This window comes from Lytechinus pictus, chromosome 10 (assembly GCF_037042905.1).
Source record: "Lytechinus pictus isolate F3 Inbred chromosome 10, Lp3.0, whole genome shotgun sequence".
Classification (NCBI taxonomy): domain Eukaryota; kingdom Metazoa; phylum Echinodermata; class Echinoidea; order Temnopleuroida; family Toxopneustidae; genus Lytechinus; species Lytechinus pictus.
The window spans coordinates 5,963,184-5,975,997 of record NC_087254.1 but is presented as its reverse complement, the minus strand read 5'-3'; the positions used below and the strand labels follow the sequence as shown (position 1 = coordinate 5,975,997).

Below are 12,814 nucleotides of genomic sequence, written 5' to 3'. Positions count from 1 at the left end.
ACAATTAATCGTAACTGTAAATCTCCACTGCAAGTCTACGGAAAACCACGTACGAAAGTTACAATTAAAGGAAACCAAAACCCAAGAAGAGAAGCAATCTGATTGGAAAGAGTAAAATGAGAGGAACAATTTAAAACAAGTTTCATCAAAATCGGTTGTGAAATAGGCAAGTTGTGGATGTTTAAAGGGTCTTGTACTTTTTATGGGGATCCTCAAATTGGCAAACATGCTTCAAAATGGCTGATTTTGTGGACAACTCTACATTTGATTTGTACACAATTTTTCACATTTTCCCCTTTATCTTTCAAATTGCATATTGCATCATTCTGAGCATAATATATGTCATGGGAAAATATAATTCACACCACATATGTCAAGGTAAGGAAGAAATGATGTGAAATATGCAAAATAAAGGGGGAAATCTGAAAATTTGTGTACGAAACAAATGAAGGGTGGTCCACAAAATCAACCATTTTGATGCATGTTTGCTAATTTGAGGATCCCCATAGAAAGTTTAACAAGACTTTTTAAATGGGTATATAGAAAGAGATGGTAAAAAAGGAGGATATAAAAAGACACAAAGACATTACATATCTATTCTTGTTGCCCGCGAGGGGCCATTTCCATTCATGAGTGGATACCATGCGCGCCCATGAGATCTCAAAAAGCACCCTAAACACGTATTTTCCATATTCTGAAAATGCACCCCTTAACAAGTATTGGCGTGTGAAACCCTACCCTTAACAAGTATTGGAAACAAAACGATACTATTGGCAAGTATTCCCTAAGTTGAACCTCTTAACAAGTACAGCAATATTTCAATGTTATGTCACGGACGTCGGTCGTCGGTTTTACCTTTACCTACATCTTTGGGTTTAGTACAGCCGAACTGGCGCAAAACTTACTCTAAACGCCTAGTGTTGACTCCTGGGGCAAAAAGTACATCCTTTATAAAACATTTTAGTCTTGATTTTTTATACCCTCGCAAATTTGACCCTAAACACGTAGCTTTCCTAGCGAAATAGATACCCTTTTTTCATTATTTTAGTGTTTTTGACACCCTTATTACGTTACGTACGCAACGTGCCTTATCTTGAAAAAGACATCCTTTTTACATGTTTTTTTTGGTTGCGCGTGGTATCCACTCGTCAATGTAAGTGGCCCCCCCCCCCGGGTCTTATTGATAAATGCATAATTCAATTATGAGTATAAGAAAGTTATATTCAAACCAATCAGTCAATTAATATCATACAAAGATTGACAAAAGGGAACATGACACGATCGATGGCCCTTAATAAAAAAAAATATAACAAAACAAAGTAAGTTATATTGAACATTATATTATACCGAGGTTTTTTTACCCGACTGCTAAGAAAGCACGAATGCCTGTGAGCAAGCAACCAGATCGAGGACCGACGGCTTAAGGTCCTCTCCGAGGGACCTGGTAATGAGGATAAATGCCTTACCAAAGGGCACTAGCGCACCACGTGGGAATCGAACCCGGGTCACCGGAATCCGAAACCCCCGCTCTACCGACTGAGCTATCGCGCCTCCATATTATAACAAGATTTATTAAAAAACAAGAATAATGATGAAAAAACAGTGCAGCTCAAAAACTAGAGAGCAAAAAAAAATAGACATGTACCCACACACACCCATGCACACATTCTCACATTGTTTTCCAATTTTAATTTACGGTAGCTGGTACATGTATCTCTCTATAAGTATTTGACATGTATTTTAAAATATAATAGTGCATCTCTCCCCCTTGTCTGTGTGAATTGTCTGAATCAAACTTAGTGCAATCGCCTAAAACGACAATTTCAATAGTTTTTAATAAATCATTAAAATGAATGAATACTCTGATAACAAGATCATGCATTAAAGAGAAATTCCAGTATTTGCAGTAAACACTGATTTCATGAGAAAGTCTGTAAAACAAGGCTTAATTGTCAGTATATCATAGAGGATCTAGATCTGGTACAGTTACATAAACTGAACTTTGTGAAATCTTGAAATCTACGCTGAAAAATGTTCACGCTGAAGATCACCAACACAGATAGGCACACGTGGGACAGTGTATTATTATTGCTAAAATAAAGACCCGACGGAAGTGACCGAATCCGTGCTTATTTTGCTTATTTCTCAGCAATTACACAATTTCTTCCAGAATCCTTTGGCACATATTTTTTATTTATACAAACAGACACTTAGGTGGTCATTATATTAGATTCTGTAAAAAGTCATTTTTAGATCGTTACCAAAACTGGAATTTATCTTTAAACTGGCATTAAAGTCTTCAGTATCTAGATACTCACCCCCATCCACCTTATTTTTTGCCAGGATTTTTTGCTTCCTATATGCCTTTCAAGTGCTAGTATATGAATTGGCACGTTTTCCTCATTTAAGTTGTATTTCTTCATTCACTTTAAAGTAAATAAATCACTACGTGTTCGCATTACTAATTATCCCGTGGCCGAGGAAATACCTTTCTCATGACCAAACAGTTATTTTTGGTGAATCCCCTAAAAAAGATTGCAAGCTAGCTCGCTAGAGCTCTCATCGATATGATCGTGGCAATATAACTGCGCATGCGCGTGATCTGCGAAAGATGTTTTGTCGATGAGATGGCGAGCGATAGTACGAGAGCAGACTAAAAAGAGTAAACTATATCGTTATGTTATTCCGTTTTTAAACCGTGATTGGGATATTTAGGATATTGACGCCGTTGTGGAATTTACATTACAGGAGAGAATAATTCTTTAACGACTGAATCACTTTCTGAAGAGTCCTCCAGAGCTCCTAACTTTCTAGTTGACTCGGTTCATTGGGCTGCAGTCGAGCAGCAGCTGCTAGGGAAAGTACGGTAGCTAGCGGCGCTGCGATACGTGACGGACCGTGTCTCGAGCCGGGCCGAAGCCCATGCACCGTCGTTGAGGGATTCGATTCCGGGCTTCATGAAGGTTGATCTGCATCACCAGCACGATGTCCTCTGGAAACGTCTCTACCCCTGGATCGCCTCCAAGTCCAACCACTGTAGGAACAACAACCCCTTTGGCTAAAGTTGTGTCAACCCTTGCCCACAATCTGTCTTCAGCATTCCAAAATGTTTCAAGCACTCCAGAAATAACGACAGAATCGCCACTGTCCGTTCACGCAATTTTCTTGCAGACGAAAGCAGCAAAGGCAGTGGCAGGCATCTTTGCATGGGCAGCATTCATTATTACATGCTACCAGGTAAATTTAATCATTGGTTCCCATGACGAAAGAATTTAGAATCAATCATGAAGCAGTGAACTTGTGCGTGAGTAATTCAAGGTTGTCATGACATGAGCAACATGGTGATGAATGGATGGATAGAGTCTGAGAGGAGTTCAGTATTACTATTAAGTTTGATTCTTGTTTGTCTTGAAATTGTCCATATCCATGTCCATGAATATATAGTTGTCACATGGCCCGGGACATCTCCCATGATTCATGTAAATGATGATGGATTCAGAATGGAAAAAGTTGATAAGTTTACGCATGCCATCTTTCAATTGTTTGATGAAGATACCAATAATTAATTTCCATGAAGAATGATTTTTGTTTAAATTGTTATTTTAATGACAAGGATGGGGAATCGGAATGAAATGTAGAATAGAGGTCTATAGAAGGTAATGTAAATTTGCATGTAGTGTAGCGTAGACTAGCCTTTGATATGGAAGTAGAATTGATTGATGATCTAATTGTAAAAGTTCATGTGTAACAGTTGATACCCTATCAATCAAGTTGTATCATGATCTATTCTTGGTCAATATTTTATAATAAAAGTACATTGTTTATAAAAGTAGGCCTATAGTATATACCGGTAGTTTAAGTTAACACTAGTACCCTATCAATCAATTTTATAGCATTGTTATGTTATTCGGATCGATATTGCACTTTTGCTTTCAACCAGACTTAAATGAGACAAAGCACTGCAGGATGTACAGTTTATACATGTACATTTATTGAAGGTTATGAACGAGTTGATGATGACAAATTACTTTTTATGTAGTAATTATAAGATTGCTGACAACAATAATGGAAGAAAAAATGAATTAGAAACTGCAGGTGTACAGTGAGAGAAAGAGAAGAAGTCAACAATTTTTCCACTTTTTATAAATCTTATAGATTTGCAATTAATGCACCATATAGTCGAACACAAACTTAAATGAACTAGTATCGGTTGGTTGCCAAAATTGAAATATCCTGTTTGCTATGGTCGTAAACCAACTTGTCTCATTTAATCTTAAGCTTGGCTTTAGATGTATCCACACAGTTTTCCTGTTATTATTTTAAAGGAGCACAACATTGTGTGCTCTGTTATTATAGAATATACTGTAGGGACTCTAATTGCATACTTTTATAACATTGTACAATTTTACCTCAAGAGCCAGAGGTGACTCCAATATAGTACTACTCCCTGAGAGGTCCGGCCCTGAAGTGAGTGTCACTATTAGAGTCATCAAGGTACATGTACTATATCAAGGCCCATATACATGTACCCGTAATCTGAAAATAGGCGGAGTAGTCTATTAGCCTATAAGTTGGATAGTTTTGGAAGAAATATCTGTATGAAAAAAGGAAAAATTAATAATGGGTTAGCTACAAATCACCTACCCCGGTATTGATAATCTTTTGATATCCATAAGTACTGAATTTGACAGTGAGTGCAAACTTATGGCATTTAAAGTCCCTACTTCATTTGCTTACTGGTGTTTTCACTGTGTAGTGTAATGCATTCATCAAAATCAAGTGAGCATTTACAAATTACATGTACATATGTGAACTCATCAACTAATCATTGAATTGAACAATAAGTTGTTCTAATCCAAAACATTGATGACATCATTGGCATGTGTATATATGTAGGCCTAAATCAGTTGTCTTGGATAAAACCTCTTTCAGTTGTTTCAATTACTTTCCCTTTTACTTTAGTGGTACCCAATATGGCTACATTAATGAACATGTACATGCTTGTTTTTACAGCAAGTTTGTAAAATAATGGCCTCAAGCTCCAATGAACTGAAAGTCGATACCTCTTCTTTGCTCATTAGATTTACATGCACTTGAGGCATTACACCTGTCCCGGTGAACAGCGATGGATAGTACGGATCCTCTTCATTATTCCTATCTACTCCTTTGACTCCTGGATCTCCCTACTATTCTTCAGTCAAGACCATTATTATGTCTACTTTGACAGTATCAGGGATTGCTATGAAGGTAAGCCATTTTTCTCATCAATTTTACTTCTACATGTACACCTTTCTCATTTTATATTTTCTAAAACTAGTTTACTGGAAACCAGTCTGGAAGATCAAAAAATTGATGAAATATCATTTTGTCAAAAAAATGAAAATGGGTTTTATTGTACTTTTTAACGACAGACAAAATATTTCACACCTTTTCCAGAAAGAAGAAAATTTTTAGTCATCATGAACCATTGAAATATTGAAATTCATGCATTTTCTATTATTACATTACATATGGGGCAGCTGCTCGTATATGACGTCACAAATAAAAAACTTCAAATTCTAATAACTTTCGTAATCAAATGGAATATCCTAAAACATGATTTGTTGTTATTTTTTCTGGTATTTTTTTACAACAAAACTTTTCGTCAGGGTGAACTTCACCTTTCAATACTTTGGTTGATACAGTAGCATGTTTTCAATATCTTTCATCAAGACCAAGGCTGTGTGGAAGCAATTAATAACCAAGTTTGTATCCTGATTAGACAGAAGGTCTGCCCTGTTTTGAATGTGTACATATATGAAATCCGAAGCCAAAAGGAAGCAGGACTTGACCCCATATGAGGTGACTTTCCTGTCTGTAATTGTAAACCCGATGACATTTGTACACACTTGGCTGTAATTTAGTGTAAAGTTCTTGCAGTCGGGTACTGCCACGTTGGAACGGGATGAGATGTGTAATGCTATAAATCACTTGATCTGACTGTAAAGGTCACCGCACTTACGATTGGTCTGCAACCCGATTTTGGAATAAAACGTAATAAAACGTGATTTTATATTGAGAAATGGAATATCTCACTGTGTAAAGTTTTAAATTATCGTATAAAAATGTAAAAATTTGTGACTATACTACAATCCTTATTAGAATAAAAGCAAATAGAATTTCTAGTCGTAATGATGTCATTGCAATCGTACGATTGGCTGGATTTGAAACAAATTTGGCCTTTACTTCCCAATAGATGCTTGCAATCATCCTCAATTTTTACGTTATCATTCTTACAGCTTATTTGAACCTCAAATAAAGAGATACTTTTCACTCATATTTTCGAAAAAAGAGCAAAATGTGATTTGTTCCAAAACGGATCGTGGACCAGTCTTAAGGTGTGCTCCATGGGTGTGCGGTGGCTTTAACATTTCATTCAATCATTATGACCTTTTACATCCCAGGGTATGTGTTACTAATGCAATGTACTCATCATGATCCAAGTGATACGTGAAGTGGTTTGTGTTAAGATGAGGCAGAGGGTGTGGAAGGATGGGGGGGGGGGGGTGAAGGATGGATTGAAATGAACATGATGGGGGACATTTTTGGAATGAAAGGGATGAAGAGTCGATGGATGGAGCTACAGTACTTAGAAAAAAGCAATAATAAATTAAATAACAATAGGCATTTATATAGCGCCATCTATCTAAAAATAATCTATTCCGAGGCGCATTGTTTATTATTATTATTACCCCGCCTTTAGCAATCTAATATAAATTTAATATTAATTTTATACTCTATTCTATCAAAATAGCATTGAGAGAATGTTCATTCATGTAATCAAAATATATTAGCATATCATGAGAGGGCTCAGTGAGAATAGAGTGAAATGTACAAGACAGTGTACTTTTGATTTATTTTTTATGTTGGCACATACATTTACACATGTATGGTCTGTCCTCCATCAACTGATTAAAAACAAATAATGTGACTAAAATGTAGTAATGCTGCGTTCACACTTGCCTTCTACATCGTACAGAATAACCAGTCACATATTGATTAAGTGTAAACAGAGATCCTCCATGGGCATAGTACATTATAGTGTTACTATACATATAGGACATTAGACAGGGAGTTGATCATCTTAGAATTCAATCCTACTATATCATATGATTTTAGTGCCAGTGATTGATACATGTACATGTAGATCATAAGATGTACCATGAATAGTAAAGACATTAAATACTAAGATGGACAACACCTTGTCCAGTGTCCTATGTTTTGTAACCTTATACATGTATGCATGCTAGCATGCATGACAAAAAAATGCACATGAATGAGCTCGGTTAAGGTGTATTTAATACTGTATACATTTCCAGACAGGGTTAGCACCAGAGACATTGACAGGCACATGTAATGTCACACCATAACCATAACGAAACATGCTAAATACATACATGTACATGTAGGGCCTATAATCATATACTTACCTATAGAGTGATGTACACAAATACATCAACATAATGATATTTATGCCCTATTTATTATAAATGTGAAATGAGTGTGGAAGTACTGTATGCATAAATAATGACTCATATAGTATTAGTATTGCCTGATTGACAAAAAAAATCATTGAATAAACAAACAAAATAAAGCAATAAATCATTCAGGTGAAAAGGGGCTTGTTTAGGGGTCATTGGAGATACAGGGTGTGAGAGACTGGACGTTAAATGCCATCTGACGGATGGGGGAATCCCCCTGAAGACTCTTTGTCGGAGTCCGATCCATTAACGAGATTGCTTGTGAGCTGAAAGTATTTTGATGATAATTTCATCGGTCTAGCTTTAATAGGTCACCGGTAGTTGTATCATGTAGGGTGTACATCCCTACATGTGTATTCAATTTTCAGTAGGTGCGTGTGAGCTGAATGGACAAAACATGTTTGTACATCCATTGCAGCTTTCTAATCATGTTTTCAATTTCATCAAGGGAAAATGGTGCCTCTGTTGCAATGCAATTGCTGGAAATGGCACACCATCTTTTTTATTCTCTCTAGCTGAACAAACCCAAAAGTGTAGGTTGCTTGTTTTGCGTCACCTGATAATACATGTACACATAGTACTCAGGAATACGCCCCCATGCACCCCCCCCCCCCGGGCCGCCTGAATTGGCCACTGTAATTTTTTTGTGCACAATATTCCCTTTTTTCCGTTTACACTACATGTGCTTTAATTTAAAATATTCTGCACTTTCTAGTATTTTGCTTGCTGCAAATTACAGTTTGCATTGTTTTTAGTTTAAAATACGTAGGCCTACATGTACATGTATATATTATATTGAATTTGCAAAAAAAACTGTAGGTACAATATAATAGACAAAGCCAACAACCATGTACTCCAATCACTCCTGTGTGATTGTGAATTCTGAAACTTACATTATTTTCAATATGTACAAAGTTGTAGTACTGTGTATACACTGAAATTTTCTCAATCTGGAAATATTTATGAATCATCTTGGCAGTGAAAGTAAAAAAAAAGTCAACTATGAAACAGAAACCAACCTTAATACCAAGATCGTCTGACGCAAACCAAATTGTAATGTGAAACGCCATACTTGGAATTCTGCCATGTTTTGTAGAGTAAGAATCAGAGTATCAATTCATTATTGTTAGGATCATTAAACACTAACTTGGCCTACCACATAATCATAACACCCACCATTGAGGTTAGCTTTATTAAGTACAAAAGCTACTTAAGGTATCATTAAATGTAATTTCATAATGTCATCAAATGCCAGAACTGGGAAAGATAGGTCAATCTGTCAAGGTTATCATTGGTATATGGCACTGGTACATTATATAAAATAGGGACAAGAAATTTGTTCCATACAAAATATACAAGTACAGTGTAAATAAGAAATCACATTTTAAACAAATGCTAGAAAACTATTGCGTTTTGCAGTGATTATTTTTTTGTTTTCTTTCTACAACATGAATTACTCTAGGGTGTAGGTACTGTCTCACTGGCGGATCCAGGGTGGGGGGAGGGGGGCAAATCCGGTCAGCGCCCCCCCCCCCCCTTTTGAGAGGCACAATTAAAATTTGTAATGTAAAAATGCTGTGAAAACACAAGTGTACCCCCCCCCCCTTTTGAAAGTAAAGACCTTTTTTTTTTGGCTTGTCAAATTTTTCCTAGAAAAAATGTGCCCCCCTTTGGAATTTCCTGGATCCGCCCCTGTACTGTCTCATCATGGCCTCATATCACACCCCTCCTATTTTATTACTGTCTTCCAAAAAAGGGCAAATTGTTGTTTGCCTCTCTCAAAACTTGTCCCATTTAGCCCTTATACAAAGCCTATAACCGGTGTGTTGGCTCAGTTGGTAGAGCGTCCGTCTCACAACCGGGAGGTTGGGGGTTCAAACCCTGGCCGCGTCAGACCAAAAGACGTTAAAAGATGGGAGTTGCTGCTACCCTGTTTGGCGTTCAACGATTAAAGGGACAGAGCCTCGTCAATCTGGCCCTGCACAGCGTCTGCCGGGCCCACGATGAATTGGGCAAAGCAAATTTTCGGAGTATTTCATTTCATGTCTATTTTCGAACAATAAATTATGGATTTATCATCTTTTATCATTTCTTTCCCAGAAAATGCACATTGCAATGCTGTTACTTACAAATTTTTGTATTAGATAGAATCTGTTTTCATAATTTTATGAAGCATACTGTCTTACAGTGGCTCTGTCAAAATATAGGCCTACTGTGTATATAAAACTCTATTGTGATATATAGACCATGTTGGTGCACCCATCATCAGAATAATTGTTCTGAACATCGTGTTTATAGAAACCTTTTTCGGTAGAATTCAGTGAAAAATGTGAAGTTTAGGAATGCAGCCAAGTTCGACATCCGCCCAGACAGAACAGAGGCCTGTTTGCCTTGAACTGTGATACTGTGTAGGTGTTGACATACATGTAGGAGATCCTCTGTTATTGATTTCATGTAGTATACACATACATGTACGTACATGTAGTAAAGATTTATAGTCTGTAGATTTATACTTTTGTCGATGTTTCCTCAAAGCCTATATACATACATGTTTTTGAAATCCCCCTAAATATCTATTTTAACACTAGATTACACAATGTGTGTGTATGCTGTATTATGATTTGGAGTGTATGAAATGAAAAATTACATTATTTAATTGTGCGATTATTCAAGAGATGTTTGATTGAATTGTGGCTGGGTGTCCAATCCAAATATGCATAGAGCCTACTTTAAATTTATTTATTTTTAAACCATCTCCCAAGCATGAAATGGGCCGCAAATATCAGAATAATCAGGATATAATCTTGAACAGTAGCTTTCTGAAACACTGTACACCCAGTTCCTCAATTTGTAGTGCTCACAGATCAAAGAGCTCTTTACAGAAAAATAATTAAAACATTGCCAAGAGAGGGCACTAGATATATAAATTCAAAATTGAAATTTCCAAAATAATCATTATTTGAATGCATCTCATCAGTACAAAATAATTTTATTGACTATTCACATAATATTTTTATTATTGTTTTTTGTCGGTGGTGGGTGTATGAAGACCCGGCATGGTTTGATTTCAAAATGATTTCAATTAAAACTGCTTTAAAGGACAAGTCCACCCCGACAAAAAGTTGATTTTGATAAAAAAGAAAAATCTAACAAGCATAACGCTGAAAATTTCATCAAAATCGGATGTAAAATATTAAGAAAGTTATGACATTTTAAAGTTTCGCTTAATTTCACAGAACAGTTACATGTATATGCACATCCTGGTCTGTATGCAAATAAAGAGACTGATGATGATGTCATCCACTCACTATTTCTTTTGTATTTTATTGTTTGAATTATACAATATTTCATTTTTTACATATTTGACAATCAGGGCAAACTTGACTGAAATATGAAATATTCTAATTTTCTCCTCGTTGTTAAGTGAAAAAACGATTAATCCTTCTCTGAACATGTGGAATGGGCTTTGTTTTTAATAATACTTTATGGTTCAGTCAAATTGGTCCTTATTGTCAATCCTGTAAAAAATGAAATATTGTATAACTCAAACAATAAAAAACAAAAGAAATAGTGAGTGAGGGACATCATCATCTGTCTCATTCGCATGTCACTGAGTTGTGCATATCACTGTTTTATGAAAAAAATAAGCGAAACTTTAAAATGTCATAACTTTCTTATTTTAAATCTGAGTTTGATGAAATTTTCAGTGTTATGCTTGTTGGATTTTTCTCTATTTATTCAAAACAGAATTCTTCTGGGGTGAACTTGACCTTTAACAAAATTAAGTAGGCCTGTATTGTTAACAATATTAAACACACTTAAGAAAAAATAATGAAAAATATTTTCATGGTTCAAATTGCACTTCAGATGTGTATTGTTTGAATCATGATTCAATGTTTGATATATCGAGAAACTGTTTTCTTTTTACCAACAGTAGAAAAACATTTTTGGAAGAAGTTATTTTTTTAATTTAGTCTTGCACAGTACAGTTTAATACCCAATGTAGGCCTACAGTGTACATGTACATGACGTATGTCTACAAGAGTTGTGATTCTGTGCAAAGAAAAATGGGGAAAAACTAGGCCATGTCCATATAAGGAGTCCTAAAAAGCCAATCTCCAAGAATCATCATTTCCTCATGATTGGGGTATTAAAGGGAGCAAAGTAAAGCAAATTCTTGTTGATAATATAGAATCCTAGGATGCACATCACACATCACATGTATCATGAATTTCAGAAGGCCATTCAATTGAAAACAATAATGACCCAGACTACATGTACAAGTGAAATTGGCAAATGAGATGTATGACCTCCATGTACTAATTCTAAAAGTAAATTTCTGAGTTTGCTCTGACAAGGTTAAGCTCTAATTGTCAAGCTTCATAGGCAAGTAATGCTAATAATCTAAAAGAGAAATACACCCTTACCAGTAATGTACTGTAAAGCATTTTCTTCAAATGTAAAATCAGTTCACGCAGCTCATTCTGCGTTACATTTGGATAGACGATTTTCTCTTTTTTTGTTTTTTTACAGTAATTCATGGAATATGAAAAGTTTAATAATCATATTTCCAGTTGATTGGCAGTATTTAAAGGATGAAGAGGAATATTTACTGGATACTGCACTGTATGCTCATGTCAGTTTTAGTATCAGTTGAGTGTCAAGTAACATAATGTATGATTCATGTCATAAGCCTTGGATAGGCTCAGATAAGATATCTGCTTACAAGATTAACTCATCTCTCTAGAGTTGATTAATTTTCTCCCCTTCTTGTATGTGTTATGAAATTCACTTGAAAGTTAATACATGGAAATTGGAAAATGTACATGTACAAGTAGGTCACCATTCAAGATTGATTTTAAAAGAATTACTAAAATTATTAAAATAAAAGTCGTTTATTCCATAGCAAAGTTTGAGTTTATATTAAATTTACCTAATGATTATGTCATACACATTTTATATAAATGCTGATGGTGGTTAGGAAAATATTGAAATAAAATCATCTGAAAGTACAAATTTGATTTGTTTGTTGTATACTTGTTCAGCGCTCTACATTTTATGTACAGTATTTAAACCACAATGCACCATTTTTCAGTTTCTCATTCTTGTTCCTTTTATAAAGAATGCACACTATAATATGAATGTGATACGTGTAATATTTCTATTTATTATAATCCTCCACAATGTAACTTGTTCAAACATACATGTACACACAGTATCAAGACAAGCTTTTCACAAGCTCTGCTGCCAGACATGTCTGCCATTGTTTTGACTCTGATAATAAAGCAAATTTG

General features: G+C 35.4%; 1 long non-coding RNA gene across 1 annotated transcript; it reads left to right on the top strand.

Moving 5' to 3' along the window:
• The first annotated feature begins 2,613 nt into the window (after window positions 1-2,613).
• LOC135155835 (uncharacterized) lies at window positions 2,614-7,600 on the top strand. Its single transcript, XR_010294966.1, has 3 exons — window positions 2,614-3,237; window positions 5,082-6,638; window positions 6,743-7,600. It is a non-coding gene; the product is annotated as an uncharacterized LOC135155835 (long non-coding RNA).
• The last annotated feature ends 5,214 nt before the right edge of the window (window positions 7,601-12,814 follow it).